Consider the following 17,344-nt stretch of genomic DNA (forward strand, 5'->3'; position numbering starts at 1 on the left):
ACACTATGAGCACTGTCATACAGCACAGAGAAACACTATGAGCACCTGTCATACAGCACAGAGAAACACTATGAGCACCTGTCATACAGCACAGAGAAACACTATGAGCACTGTCATACAGCACAGAGAAACACTATGAGCACCTGTCATACAGCACAGAGAAACACTATGAGCACTGTCATACAGCACAGAGAAACACTATGAGCACTGTCATACAGCACAGAGAAACACTATGAGCACCTGTCATACAGCACAGAGAAACACTATGAGCACCTGTCATACAGCACAGAGAAACACTATGAGCACCTGTCATACAGCACAGAGAAACACTATGAGCACTGTCATACAGCACAGAGAAACACTATGAGCACTGTCATACAGCACAGAGAAACACTATGAGCACCTGTCATACAGCACAGAGAAACACTATGAGCACTGTCATACAGCACAGAGGAACACTCTGAGCACTGTCATACAGCACAGAGAAACACTATGAGCACTGTCATACAGCACAGAGAAACACTATGAGCACCTGTCATACAGCACAGAGAAACACTATGAGCACTGTCATACAGCACAGAGAAACACTATGAGCACTGTCATACAGCACAGAGAAACACTATGAGCACTGTCATACAGCACAGAGAAACACTATGAGCACCTGTCATACAGCACAGAGAAACACTATGAGCACTGTCATACAGCACAGAGAAACACTAGGAGCACCTGTCATACAGCACAGAGAAACACTATGAGCACCTGTCATACAGCACAGAGAAACGCTATGAGCACTGTCATACAGCACAGAGAAACGCTATGAGCACCTGTCATACAGCACAGAGAAACACTATGAGCACCTGTCATACAGCACAGAGAAACACTATGAGCACTGTCATATAGCACAGAGAAACACTATGAGCACTGCCATACAGCACAGAGAAACACTATGAGCACTGTCATACAGCACAGAGAAACACTATGAGCACTGTCATACAGCACAGAGAAACACTATGAGCACTGTCATACAGCACAGAGAAACACTATGGGCACCTGTCATACAGCACAGAGAAACACTATGAGCACTGTCATACAGCACAGAGAAATACTATGAGCACTGTCATACAGCACAGAGAAACACTATGAGCACTGTCATACAGCACAGAGAAACACTATGAGCACTGTCATACAGCACAGAGAAACACTATGAGCACCTATCATACAGCACAGAGAAACACTATGAGCACCTGTCATACAGCACAGAGAAACACTATGAGCACCTGTCATACAGCACAGAGAAACACTATGAGCACTGTCATACAGCACAGAGAAACACTATGAGCACTGTCATACAGCACAGAGAAACACTATGAGCACCTGTCATACAGCACAGAGAAACACTATGAGCACCTGTCATACAGCACAGAGAAACACTATGAGCACCTGTCATACAGCACAGAGAAACACTATGAGCACTGTCATACAGCACAGAGAAACACTATGAGCACTGTCATACAGCACAGAGAAACACTATGAGCACCTGTCATACAGCACAGAGAAACACTATGAGCACTGTCATACAGCACAGAGGAACACTATGAGCACTGTCATACAGCACAGAGAAACACTATGAGCACTGTCATACAGCACAGAGAAACACTATGAGCACCTGTCATACAGCACAGAGAAACACTATGAGCACTGTCATACAGCACAGAGAAACACTATGAGCACCTGTCATACAGCACAGAGAAACACTATGAGCACTGCCATACAGCACAGAGAAACACTATGAGCACTGTCATACAGCACAGAGAAACACAATGAGCACCTGTCATACAGCACAGAGAAACACTATGAGCACTGTCATACAGCACAGAGAAACACTATGAGCACTGTCATACAGCACAGAGAAACACTATGAGCACTGTCATACAGCACAGAGAAACACTATGAGCACCTGTCATACAGCACAGAGAAACACTATGAGCACTGTCATACAGCACAGAGAAACACTAGGAGTACCTGTCATACAGCACAGAGAAACACTATGAGCACCTGTCATACAGCACAGAGAAACGCTATGAGCACTGTCATACAGCACAGAGAAACACTATGAGCACCTGTCATACAGCACAGAGAAACACTATGAGCACCTGTCATACAGCACAGAGAAACACTATGAGCACTGTCATACAGCACAGAGAAACACTATGAGCACTGCCATACAGCACAGAGAAACACTATGAGCACTGTCATACAGCACAGAGAAACACTATGAGCACTGTCATACAGCACAGAGAAACACTATGAGCACTGTCATACAGCACAGAGAAACACTATGGGCACCTGTCATACAGCACAGAGAAACACTATGAGCACTGTCATACAGCACAGAGAAATACTATGAGCACTGTCATACAGCACAGAGAAACACTATGAGCACTGTCATACAGCACAGAGAAACACTATGAGCACTGTCATACAGCACAGAGAAACACTATGAGCACTGTCATACAGCACGGAGAAACACTATGAGCACCTGTCATACAACACAGAGAAACACTATGAGCACCTGTCATACAGCACAGAGAAACGCTATGAGCACTGTCATACAGCACAGAGAAACACTATGAGCACCTGTCATACAGCACAGAGAAACACTATGAGCACCTGTCATACAGCACAGAGAAACACTATGAGCACTGTCATACAGCACAGAGAAACACTATGAGCACTGTCATACAGCACAGAGAAACACTATGAGCACTGTCATACAGCACAGAGAAACACTATGAGCACTGTCATACAGCACAGAGAAACACTATGAGCACTGTCATACAGCACAGAGAAACACTATGGGCACCTGTCATACAGCACAGAGAAACACTATGAGCACTGTCATACAGCACAGAGAAATACTATGAGCACTGTCATACAGCACAGAGAAACACTATGAGCACTGTCATACAGCACAGAGAAACACTATGAGCACTGTCATACAGCACAGAGAAACACTATGAGCACTGTCATACAGCACAGATAAACACTATGAGCACCTGTCATACAACACAGAGAAACACTATGAGCACTGTCATACAGCACAGAGAAACACTATGAGCACTGTCATACAGTACAGAGACACACTATGAGCACCTGTCATACAGCACAGAGAAACACTATGAGCACTGTCATACAGCACAGAGAAACACTATGAGCACTGTCATACAGCACAGAGAAACACTATGAGCACTGTCATACAGCACAGAGAAACACTATGAGCACCTGTCATACAGCACAGAGAAACACTATGAGCACTGTCATACAGCACAGAGAAACACTATGAGCACTGTCATACAGCACAGAGAAACACTATGAGCACTGTCATACAGCACAGAGAAACACTATGAGCACCTGTCATACAGCACAGAGAAACACTATGAGCACCTGTCATACAGCACAGAGGAACACTATGAGCACTGTCATACAGCACAGAGAAACACTATGAGCACTGTCATACAGCACAGAGAAACACTATGAGCACCTGTCGTACAGCACAGAGAAACACTATGAGCACCTGTCATACAGCACAGAGAAACAATATGAGCACTGTCATACAGCACAGAGAAACACTATGAGCACTGTCATACAGCACAGAGAAACACTATGAGCACCTGTCATACAGCACAGAGAAACACTATGAGCACTGTCATACAGCACAGAGAAACACTATGAGCACCTGTCATACAGCACAGAGAAACACTATGAGCACTGTCATACAGCACAGAGAAACACTATGTGCACTGTCATACAGCACAGAGAAACACTATGAGCACCTGTCATACAGCACAGAGAAACACTATGAGCACCTGTCATACAGCACAGAGAAACACTATGAGCACCTGTCATACAGCACAGAGAAACACTATGAGCACATGTCATACAGCACAGAGAAACACTATGAGCACCTGTCATACAGCACAGAGAAACACTATGAGCACCTGTCATACAGCACAGAGAAACACTATGAGCACTGTCATACAGTACAGAGAAACACTATGAGCACTGTCATACAGCACAGAGAAATACTATGAGCACCTGTCATACAGCACAGAGAAACACTATGAGCACTGTCATACAGCACAGAGAAACACTATGAGCACTGTCATACAGCACAGAGAAACACTATGAGCACTGTCATACAGCACAGAGAAACACTATGAGCACTGTCATACAGCACAGAGAAACACTATGAGCACCTGTCATACAGCACAGAGAAACACTATGAGCACCTGTCATACAGCACAGAGAAACACTATGAGCACCTGTCATACAGCACAGAGAAACACTATGAGCACTGTCATACAGCACAGAGAAACACTATGAGCACTGTCATACAGCACAGAGAAACACTATGAGCACCTGTCATACAGCACAGAGAAACACTATGAGCACCTGTCATACAGCACAGAGAAACACTATGAGCACCTGTCATACAGCACAGAGAAACACTATGAGCACTGTCATACAGCACAGAGAAACACTATGAGCACTGTCATACAGCACAGAGAAACACTATGAGCACCTGTCATACAGCACAGAGAAACACTATGAGCACTGTCATACAGCACAGAGGAACACTATGAGCACTGTCATACAGCACAGAGAAACACTATGAGCACTGTCATACAGCACAGAGAAACACTATGAGCACCTGTCATACAGCACAGAGAAACACTATGAGCACTGTCATACAGCACAGAGAAACACTATGAGCACCTGTCATACAGCACAGAGAAACACTATGAGCACTGCCATACAGCACAGGGAAACACTATGAGCACTGTCATACAGCACAGAGAAACACTATGAGCACCTGTCATACAGCACAGAGAAACACTATGAGCACTGTCATACAGCACAGAGAAACACTATGAGCACTGTCATACAGCACAGAGAAACACTATGAGCACTGTCATACAGCACAGAGAAACACTATGAGCACCTGTCATACAGCACAGAGAAACACTATGAGCACTGTCATACAGCACAGAGAAACACTAGGAGCACCTGTCATACAGCACAGAGAAACACTATGAGCACCTGTCATACAGCACAGAGAAACGCTATGAGCACTGTCATACAGCACAGAGAAACACTATGAGCACCTGTCATACAGCACAGAGAAACACTATGAGCACCTGTCATACAGCACAGAGAAACACTATGAGCACTGTCATACAGCACAGAGAAACACTATGAGCACTGCCATACAGCACAGAGAAACACTATGAGCACTGTCATACAGCACAGAGAAACACTATGAGCACTGTCATACAGCACAGAGAAACACTATGAGCACTGTCATACAGCACAGAGAAACACTATGGGCACCTGTCATACAGCACAGAGAAACACTATGAGCACTGTCATACAGCACAGAGAAATACTATGAGCACTGTCATACAGCACAGAGAAACACTATGAGCACTGTCATACAGCACAGAGAAACACTATGAGCACTGTCATACAGCACAGAGAAACACTATGAGCACTGTCATACAGCACGGAGAAACACTATGAGCACCTGTCATACAGCACAGAGAAACACTATGAGCACCTGTCATACAGCACAGAGAAACGCTATGAGCACTGTCATACAGCACAGAGAAACACTATGAGCACCTGTCATACAGCACAGAGAAACACTATGAGCACCTGTCATACAGCACAGAGAAACACTATGAGCACTGTCATACAGCACAGAGAAACACTATGAGCACTGTCATACAGCACAGAGAAACACTATGAGCACTGTCATACAGCACAGAGAAACACTATGAGCACTGTCATACAGCACAGAGAAACACTATGAGCACTGTCATACAGCACAGAGAAACACTATGGGCACCTGTCATACAACACAGAGAAACACTATGAGCACTGTCATACAGCACAGAGAAACACTATGAGCACTGTCATACAGTACAGAGACACACTATGAGCACCTGTCATACAGCACAGAGAAACACTATGAGCACTGTCATACAGCACAGAGAAACACTATGAGCACTGTCATACAGCACAGAGAAACACTATGAGCACTGTCATACAGCACAGAGAAACACTATGAGCACCTGTCATACAGCACAGAGAAACACTATGAGCACTGTCATACAGCACAGAGAAACACTATGAGCACTGTCATACAGCACAGAGAAACACTATGAGCACTGTCATACAGCACAGAGAAACACTATGAGCACCTGTCATACAGCACAGAGAAACACTATGAGCACCTGTCATACAGCACAGAGGAACACTATGAGCACTGTCATACAGCACAGAGAAACACTATGAGCACCTGTCGTACAGCACAGAGAAACACTATGAGCACCTGTCATACAGCACAGAGAAACAATATGAGCACTGTCATACAGCACAGAGAAACACTATGAGCACTGTCATACAGCACAGAGAAACACTATGAGCACCTGTCATACAGCACAGAGAAACACTATGAGCACTGTCATACAGCACAGAGAAACACTATGAGCACCTGTCATACAGCACAGAGAAACACTATGAGCACTGTCATACAGCACAGAGAAACACTATGTGCACTGTCATACAGCACAGAGAAACACTATGAGCACCTGTCATACAGCACAGAGAAACACTATGAGCACCTGTCATACAGCACAGAGAAACACTATGAGCACCTGTCATACAGCACAGAGAAACACTATGAGCACCTGTCATACAGCACAGAGAAACACTATGAGCACCTGTCATACAGCACAGAGAAACACTATGAGCACCTGTCATACAGCACAGAGAAACACTATGAGCACTGTCATACAGCACAGAGAAACACTATGAGCACTGTCATACAGCACAGAGAAATACTATGAGCACCTGTCATACAGCACAGAGAAACACTATGAGCACTGTCATACAGCACAGAGAAACACTATGAGCACTGTCATACAGCACAGAGAAACACTATGAGCACTGTCATACAGCACAGAGAAACACTATGAGCACTGTCATACAGCACAGAGAAACACTATGAGCACTGTCATACAGCACAGAGAAACACTATGAGCACTGTCATACAGCACAGAGAAACACTATGAGCACCTGTCATACAGTACAGAGAAACACTATGAGCACTGTCATACAGCACAGAGAAACACTATGAGCACTGTCATACAGCACAGAGAAACACTATGAGCACTGTCATACAGCACAGAGAAACACTATGAGCACCTGTCATACAGCACAGAGGAACACTATGAGCACTGTCATACAGCACAGAGAAACACTATGAGCACTGTCATACAGCACAGAGAAACACTATGAGCACTGTCATACAGCACAGAGGAACACTATGAGCACTGTCATACAGCACAGAGAAACACTATGAGCACCTGTCATACAGCACAGAGACACACTATGAGCACTGTCATACAGCACAGAGAAACACTATGAGCACCTGTCATACAGCACAGAGAAACACTATGAGCACCTGTCATACAGCACAGAGAAACACTATGAGCACTGTCATACAGCACAGAGAAACACTATGAGCACCTGTCATACAGCACAGAGAAACACTATGAGCACTGTCATACAGCACAGAGAAACACTATGAGCACCTGTCATACAGCACAGAGAAACACTATGAGCACTGTCATACAGCACAGAGAAACACTATGAGCACCTGTCATACAGCACAGAGAAACACTATGAGCACTGTCATACAGCACAGAGAAACACTATGAGCACCTGTCATACAGCACAGAGAAACACGACTCAATATAGCTCTCTCTCTCTCTGCAGGGTGGCTCGCTACATTGCGTAGCAGACAATGGTAATGTTAACCCCGGGTGGAGCAGCCGACGACCAGCAACACACCCAGCAGAACAAAGGAAACGTCTACACAGCATAGTACAACGTAGTACAGCACAGTAGGTCACACACACATAGACAACACTCACACACCGGCCGCACCCATGAGACCCTGCTGGGTTGCCGACTGCCACACACCCCCCAAATAATGTGAGCGCCACACACAGACGGAAACACACAGCGAATGTCATTCAGCATAAATTAATTAAAAAGATAGCCCTCTCCCACAGGGAGCGAATGACAAATGTAAGGATTTGAATCCTGGCACACAAATCACGGTTCATCAGTAGATAGACCTCAGCACAGCAGAGGCTGGAACACTGAGAATTTTAATAGGGGACAAACTGAATGTGTTAACTTTACAGGTTGGCCCCCATAAATGCTTCCCAGACAGAGAGAGAGAGAGAGAGAGAGAGAGAGAGAGAGAGAGAGAGAGAGGTAGAGGAGGAAGAGAGAGGAGATAAAGAGGTAGAACAGAGGTATCCATCTGCATTTCGGTCTCTCATCCATTATTTCTCAGGCCGCTTTTAAAGAGACGCTTTATTGATTTTGTTGATGTGTAGAAGCAGCAGGTTTGAGAGCTTAGCGGGAGGGGGCGAGCACAAAATAACTAACTCACTCCTCCCGGCTACCAACGGTCTAGGTCTCCTGCCACTATGGGCCTGACCTGGGCTCAGTGCTGGTAAAATATCATCATAATAACACAGTTTGCCTTTCTCTCTCCTTTTTCAGGAAAAAAAGAGACTGCTTAATAGGCACAAAAAATAATCTCCCAGATATACTGTTCCATATGCCACGAGTCAGTGTGTCTTTGTGCTGAGGGAGGGAGGGAGGGAGGGAGTGAGGGAGAAAAAGAAGGCGGCACAGGAAAGGGTCTATTACAAATACAGGGATTGTGGGAGAAAGAGAAAAGGAGAGAGAAAAGAGAGGAAAGCAGAGGGAGAGAGCTAGGTCGGAGATTAATGGTGGAATTGTTGACTGCTGGTCCAGCCTTATCTAACTCTCTCAGAACCTATGTGCAAGGCCATTCTCCGCCCTCCCTCACTCCATTTCTTTCTGTCTGCCCTCCCTCACTCCATTTCTTTCTTTCTGTCTGCCCTCCCTCACTCCATTTCTTTCTTTCTGTCTGCCCTCCCTCACTCCATTTCTTTCTGTCTGACCTCCTCTCACTTTCCCCAGGTCTGTGTCACCTGTTTCTCTCTTCCATCTCCCTCAACTCCTCTTCATTTCTCACTCCGTCTCTCTTCCTACTATATATATATTGGGGTCTTTGAGTTCATCCTCCCCCTCTCTCCCTCACTTTCTCCCTTCCTGTCTCTCCCTCTCTTTCTCCCTATCAATATTGTTCTCCCTCCTCACCATCTCTCACTCCCTCAATTCCCTCACCCTCTTTCCTTTTGTCTTTCACCCCCCTCCCACTCCCTCCCTCCAGCTCAGTGAGCCAGATAGGGTGCAGCGGCTGGAAAAGATCAGCATGGGGTCTGCAGGGTGCAGCCAGCCCATGGTCTGAGGTCAGGCTGCTACAGGCTGGGAGGACAAGGGGGTAAACACATATACACACAAACACATACACACACCCCTGTGGGGCCCCCATCGCCACAGCGACGGGCCTGGCCCCAACACCCCTAACAACAGCCCCATTATTGGACCTAGGTCTGGCATTGGCCCTGCCTGCAGGTTACGCAGCTGGGAAAGGGAGCATTGACATTGGACTGGACTGGCATTGGGCTGCCAACAGGAGGCGCTAGGCTAGGCTAACACCACTCGCCAACTCACCACACCCTGAGAGAAAAGCTGTCTCAGTCCAGCCATAGTGGCTGAAGCTCAGCTGGGGTTTGGCGGGAACTTGGCTGGGTCTCTAAAGGGTGGGACCCAGTGATAAGCTGTGGCCCTGTGCTTCCGCCCACTCTCCTCCTCCTCTTTGCTCCAGCTCTCCCCTGGAGAAAAGGCCTACAACTCAACTCAGTTCAGCCTCACTCCTTCCTGGCTAAGCTCCTGCTCCATACCAGCTGCAGGGCTACTTTTTATTGTTATTTTTCTCCAACAACAGTTTGTGTGTGTGTGTGTGTGTGTGTGTGTGTGTGTGTGTGTGTGTGTGTGTGTGTGTGTGTGTGTGTGTGTGTGTGTGTGTGTGTGTGTGTGTGTGTGTGTGTGTGTGTGTGTGTGTGTGTGTGTGTGTGTTTTAGTGAGTGTGTAATAGGCGTGCTCCTGGCACTTCCTGCTGCTAACGGCTTGGTAGCGCAGTCACACGGGAAGGCAAGGCAACTATATCGGAACAGAACAATGCCCAAAAAGGCTCTAATAAAAACCAACTGCGATGCTGAACTGGGAAAATGGGCTCGTCTCCTGCTGTTCATCGGCATGGACCACAGTCTGCATACACAATGCAGGGCCCAGTCAGGCTAGACACAATACACACACACTCCTACCCCAGCACCACCATGTTTACACGCAGACATGCAGGCACGTACGCACACACACACACACACACACACACAGACACAACAACGACACACACACACACACACAACAACCACACACACACAGGCAAATCTCATAAACTAGGGTACAAAAGATAACCATTATATTGGTGCTCAGTAAACACAATGCACTTTAGAAAGACAGGCTGCTGAAAACATCTGTTCAAGGTGAACAGCAACAGCAGGAGTTCCAACTTCCACCATCTACCACAGAAGAATCTCCTCGCTGAACAACATTCCAGTGAATAATTACTATGTGTGCGTTCCAAATGGCACCCTATTCCCTACATAGGAGTAGTGCACATTATAGGTAATAGGGTGCCATTTGGGACGCAGTCACACAGTACGTAGGCCTAATACAGCCGGAGCTTGTTGGCAAGCCTTTGGCACAAAGGAAATCATTGCCCAACTGTCTCTAATACAACCTAGCTTCCAGCTGCTTCAGGGGAGCACACCAAGCAAATGCTGAGATGAAACAAATGCAAGAAATAAAAGGTGACCCCATTTAAGGTTGTTTTAAGAAGCTGTTATGAGAAGGTTTAACACACAAACTACGATAAACCAATAGCATTATGCCAGGCAAGGCTCACACACAAATACTCATAAAATAACACAAACACCTGCACATGCACATGACCCAACCCACGCCCCCCCAACCAACACAGTTTGGGAGCCTTAAAGGGAGGACAGTGAAACAGCAGATGGTCAGTATTGGTCAGCTAGTAACAAAGAAGCAGGTCATTGCTCTCTCCACCTCTGCTCTCTCTCCCATAAATAATGTAATGCCTCAGTCAGAATACTGGACTTGTTATGAACTGCGTAGAGAGTGGGAGGGTTTCTCTAAAGCTCAAAAACTCCAACTACAATGTACGTCCTCTGGGTATTTTGACCAAGAAGACAGACCAAAGCTTCTCATCTTTTGTAGAGCTAGGAGGGTAGAATCAGAACCGGTGCCAGAAACCACCAGCGTGATTTATTCACAGGACCGCTCCTATCCTAACCAGCCCTGAGGCCTACTGTGTAATGGCCTGTAGTTTGTGTGTGTGTGTGCGTGTGCGCGCTTGCGTGCGTGCGCTTGCGTGCGTGCGTGTGTTTAACTATACTTGTGGGGATATCTGAAGGATAGTAAACAAAGAAAAATTTGACCAACTGGGGACATTTTGTTAGTCCCAACAAGGTCAAATGCTATCTAGGGGGTTTAGGGGTTAAGGTTCAAATTAGTGTTAGAATTAGGTTCAGGGTTAGTTTTAGGGATAGGAACTAGGGTTAGGTTTAGGTTAAAGAACTAGGGTTATGAACTATGGTTAGGTATAGGATTTTGAATGGGACTGAAATGTGTCCCCCCACAAGGTTAGTTATACAAGACAGTGTGCATGTGCGTGTGCTGCAGAGAGAACACAGCCACACTTCGCAGTCTGTCGATGAGTGTTTCTTTCTCTGGCCCACAGCTGTGCACACAGAGCAGCCTCCCTCCAGCACACAGGCCTCTGGGAGCACCATCAAAACACAGGCCTATATCAGCCCCCAACCCCTAGCCCTCGCCATGGTGCTCTTAAAATATGACCCCCCCCCCCCCCCGCACCCTGCTTCTCTACACATAATGCTCTGTCCAGCCCCAGCCCAAACCCCTTCCGCTTCTCTTAAGGCCAAACACACACATCCAGATGACCCATCTGCTCCTGTTCCACAGACCTCTCAGCTGGCCTGCCTCGCACCATAACAGCTCCAGCCACTGGCATTGACTGCACTATTGTCCTCTCTGACCTGCTACAGAGCTGATACAAGACCATCCCACTCATTACACACCAGGATAAAGAGAGCATAGGGAGGATGGGAGGATGGAGAGAGGATGGAGAGAGGATGGGAGGATGGAGAGAGGATGGAGAGAGGATGGGAGGATGGAGAGAGGATGGGAGGATGGAGAGAGGATGGGAGGATGGAGAGAGGCTGGGAGGATGGAGAGAGTATGGAGAGAGGATGGGAGGATGGAGAGAGGATGGGAGGATGGAGAGGATGGAGAGAGGATGGGAGGATGGAGAGAGGTTGGGAGGATGGAGAGACGATGGGAGGATGGAGAGATGATGGGAGGATGGAGAGACGATGGGAGGATGGAGAGAGGTTGGGAGGATAGAGAGAGGATGGGAGGATGGAGAGACGATGGGAGGATGGAGAGACGATGGGAGGATGGAGAGAGGCTGGGAGGATGGAGAAAGGATGGAGAGAGGCTGGGAGGATGGAGAGAGGATGGGAGGATGGAGAGAGGTTGGGAGGATAAAGAGAGGATGGGAGAATAGAGAGAGGATGGGAGGATGGAGAGACGATGGGAGGATGGAGAGATGATGGGAGGATGGAGAGACGATGGGAGGATGGAGAGAGGATGGGAGGATGGAGAGAGGATGGGAGGATGGAGAGAGGATGGGAGGATGGAGAGAGGATAGGAGGATGGAGAGAGGATGGGAGGATGGAGAGAGGTTGGGAGGATAGAGAGAGGATGGGAGGATGGAGAGACAATGGGAGGATGGAGAGGATGGAGAGAGGATGGGAGGATGGAGAGGTTGGGAGGATGGAGAGAGGATGGGAGGATGGAGAGAGGATGGGAGGATGGAGACAGGATCAGAGGATGGACAGAGTGGAGGGAAGGATGGTGGAGGAGAGAGACAGGGCCAATATTATATATTAGGGAGAGACAGGGCCAATATTAGGGCCAATATATACAATAAAGACCATCCCACTCATTACACACCAGGATAAAGAGAGCATAGGGAGGATGGGAGGATGGAGAGAGGATGGAGAGAGGATGGGAGGATGGAGAGAGGATGGAGAGAGGATGGGAGGATGGAGAGAGGCTGGGAGGATGGAGAGAGTATGGAGAGAGGGTGGGAGGATGGAGAGAGGATGGGAGGATGGAGAGGATGGAGAGAGGATGGGAGGATGGAGAGAGGTTGGGAGGATGGAGAGACGATGGGAGGATGGAGAGATGATGGGAGGATGGAGAGACGATGGGAGGATGGAGAGAGGTTGGGAGGATAGAGAGAGGATGGGAGGATGGAGAGACGATGGGAGGATGGAGAGACGATGGGAGGATGGAGAGAGGCTGGGAGGATGGAGAAAGGATGGAGAGAGGCTGGGAGGATGGAGAGAGGATGGGAGGATGGAGAGAGGTTGGGAGGATAAAGAGAGGATGGGAGAATAGAGAGAGGATGGGAGGATGGAGAGACGATGGGAGGATGGAGAGATGATGGGAGGATGGAGAGACGATGGGAGGATGGAGAGAGGATGGGAGGATGGCGAGAGGATGGGAGGATGGAGAGAGGATGGGAGGATGGAGAGAGGATAGGAGGATGGAGAGAGGATGGGAGGATGGAGAGAGGTTGGGAGGATAGAGAGAGGATGGGAGGATGGAGAGACAATGGGAGGATGGAGAGGATGGAGAGAGGATGGGAGGATGGAGAGGTTGGGAGGATGGAGAGAGGATGGGAGGATGGAGAGAGGATGGGAGGATGGAGACAGGATCAGAGGATGGACAGAGTGGAGGGAAGGATGGTGGAGGAGAGAGACAGGGCCAATATTAGGGGAAAAGGAGACCTGACAGAGAGAGAGGGATAGGAGCGGAATGAAAAGTAAAAGATGGAGAAGGGTCCAATCCTTCCAAAGGAAAGCAATGAAACAGTTTGTGAAGAGAGGGGCTCTTTTTTAATCTCGTCCCCAGATTGCTGTGGCAGCACAGAGGTAAAATCAAACTGTTGCTCACTGAGCTGTGCAGTAAATCTCAATCAAACAGATCAGTGCCTGCGAACTGTGAACAAAACATGCTGAAACCAGTCATGCATATATATGGAGGTGTTATGTCACCTCTAGCACCATCAGGGGAGAGTAAAGAGATGTATTTAACCATGTAATTCACATGCATTCACGTGTTTGCATGGCTGCTTGCCACGTGTGGTCCTTCACTACAGTATCGGTTGCATTTAAATGTCACAAGTGGCACAGGGATGACTGAATACGCTGTAGCAGCCAGACACAGGACATCTGTTGGTGCTCCATGTAGACTGCAGTATGTCCCAGCCTCCCAGGCATGATGCAACCACCACTCTGCACCCACGTCTCAGCTAACTCCAGCTTCAGCTTAACCAAACACATGCTAGCTGTGAAAAATTTAGATAAAGAGGGCCAAGCCATTACAAATCCATCTCTTGCTGCTTAACTTAAAGAATGACGGTATCACAGTATTAAAAGCTCTTTATAGGCCAACCCTGAGGCTGCCTGCGAGGCTGAGAGGGGGCTGAGGAGTGGGGGTTCTGGGCCTAGGAGGAGGGGCAGGCAGCAGGATGTGGAGCCCATTGTGTGGTAACAATGAAGAGATCAACCCGGCAGGAGCCAAATCGGACTCTCAATAGACACTTTAACATTTGGGGTGAGGGAGGGAGCTGAGTGTGCCTGCCTCCACCACCGTTTCCCCTGCCTGCCAAATGGACACACACAGGCTCTGGAGAAGTGTTGTAAATAGGCATACACACAAGTATTTTGCTACACTCGCAATAACATCTGCTAACCATGTGAATGTGACCAATAATCTTGATGATCATACACACACACCCTGGAAATGTCAACATCACTAACAAGATGGGCATTGTAATTTCCATGTTGCAATATATTTCGGTGTGGGGGTGGCGCATGTACGCACACAGACAGAGACTGGTATAATTACATGATAATATCCTTAACATTCCCTATACCTCACTAGGTTTCCCCATTTAACTCTGGTTGTCTTCATTTTCAGGAACTTCAGCTTTCCCTTCCCCAGTCATATTCTTAAATATAATGAACAAAACTGAACCTGCACCAGTCGTTAGGAATACAGTCACCACATATCCCCATGCACAAACCTTGTTGTCCAGCTAGTCAGTTCAACTGTTCTGCTCACACTGGTCTGGCCATGCTGTAGCCTAATTACTGTAATCAGCCAGCTGAAGCTAACACTTACTTCATTATCGTTAAAAAGAAAGCAATACAAAACAAGAGGCCGAAGTAATGTGTTAAGTCACTGTGAACTGGATAATTGTGATAATGCAGGGTTCCCCAACTGGTGGCCCAATGGAGGAATTTGGCCCACTGGTGATTTGATTTTATAGTTGAACACAAAAGACTGTAAAAACACCAGTTCCAAGTGATTACATTTTTAAAAATCTGTTCCAAAATATTCCCACTCATAATAGAGAGATATATGCGATAACACAAATGTAAGCAAGGTTTGAAATTATTATGTTTTAGTCAAATATGATATATTATGGTCTTTTTGCGCTGAATTTGCAGTCTACAAATGATTTGTAATTATGTTCTGGCCCCCTGACCATCCGTCCAAGAACAAATCGTCCCGTGGCCGAATCTAGTCGATGATCCCTGTAATAACCGTTCAAATAAAGTCCTCTCCAAAGGAGCCATAAGGTGACAACAACATATGCATGTTAAGACACGTGATGGTTATTTCGAATCCAAGCTAATTGCAGTGGCTGTTTTGCAATCCAATTTATTCAAATGGCTATAACAGTTCAGGTCCTCTATGCCCGAATTTGAATAGCATACAGACTCTGTTTTGTTCCAAGAGGACCAATGATATACCTCACTACAAACGCGACACACATCAAATATACAAGTCGAGTGAATATGTAGAGAAAATGGGGAAAACGTCTCTCCAGATGATCTCTAACTGCGTCGAATATACATGGTCTAAATCAGGATTTAAATGTGGTTTTGGAACAACAAACATTTTATTCGCTTCCAACTGCTTCCCAACCGCAGTGCACTATGTTTACAGTGGACTAAACAGAGATAAAGTTTCATCAATACGCAATTAAATTGGTTTAAAATATTGTCCAGTGTGCGTATAACCCGGTAAAAGACTAAAGCTTGGGGCAACAGTTGGAGCCCTGCCGACTAAGCCAAAGACAGGATCAGATGTTTTTCTAATTTCCTTCCCCCTATTCGGTTACTTTAAAGAGCCAATATTAGGCAGTCTCACAATGTATCCAACCTACAGGATAACGCTCATATGATTGTAATAATGTTGCAATGATTGCAACAAACTTACCGTAGTATTCGTCCACTTATGCTCCTCTGTTCAGCAGCTGTGGTGATAATAATACAATAGCCTACTCTCCCTGTCAGTTCCCTCCGCGTAAACTAACGACAGATACCGTATCCTTTTCCTTTCCGCTATCTCGGCTTTGTTTTTGGACGATTCAGTTAGTTAACAATTATTCCACATACTAACAAATGTTAGGTGAAGGCTATTCGTTCGCGTTTTTCCTTTAGATTTTTTGCGAAACATCGGTAAAACATGTCATGATGCAGTTAGTTTACATAGCGATACTCGCGATGCTCCACTCACTCCCTCTGTAATACGAAACCAAGGAGGAAATAATTCGCAAATAAGATTCACTTCCAAAGCATATAAAACCTGGCCTTGGTGCTCTCTCGACGTCTCTCCGACGCAGAACTGCACAACTCTCGATATGTAGAAGTTTCTACAGATGTAAAATAGTCAGCAGAGAGACAGGGATATGGGTTGGTCGTGGCGTTGGCAAGCAGATATTCCAGTGGAATACCAGTGGAGTAGTCTGCCGTTACACTGCAGTGTGCCATACTTCTGCAGTACGTATCACTGTAGGGACCGACCAGGGATGATATAAAGGCATAAACAGGTCCCCATCCATACACACCCCCGGTGCATTGCCCAGACTCCGCTACCCGATAGTCCAAAAAGTCACGTTACAGAAGAATAGCCCTTTTGATGAGTAATGGTAACTTCACGCTATGACATTAGAAGAAGATATGCATAGTCTATGAATATTATACCATTATTGTGATTTGTTGTAGGAAGTGGACTTTGTTGTTAACACAATAGAGGTCTATATGTCTGTCTGATGACGACGAGCAAGGATTAAATATTGTAT

At 46.6% G+C, this 17,344-nt stretch overlaps 1 protein-coding gene across 4 annotated transcripts in view; it reads right to left on the reverse strand.

Annotated features, from left to right (window-relative positions):
• Positions 1-17,111, reverse strand: part of LOC139545194 (semaphorin-4C-like) — a 110,362-nt gene extending 93,251 nt beyond the window's left edge. For 2 of the 4 annotated variants that reach the window (XM_071352694.1, XM_071352692.1), the window contains exon 1: positions 16,480-17,106. The gene's annotated coding sequence lies outside the window, so the exon portion shown is untranslated. Of the gene's footprint in view, positions 1-16,479 lie in introns of all 4 variants that reach the window. The other 2 variants (XM_071352695.1, XM_071352693.1) reach the window with 2 other exon arrangements.
• Positions 17,112-17,344: the final 233 nt, after the last annotated feature.

This window comes from Salvelinus alpinus, chromosome 19 (genome assembly GCF_045679555.1).
Source record: "Salvelinus alpinus chromosome 19, SLU_Salpinus.1, whole genome shotgun sequence".
NCBI classification, from domain to species: domain Eukaryota; kingdom Metazoa; phylum Chordata; class Actinopteri; order Salmoniformes; family Salmonidae; genus Salvelinus; species Salvelinus alpinus.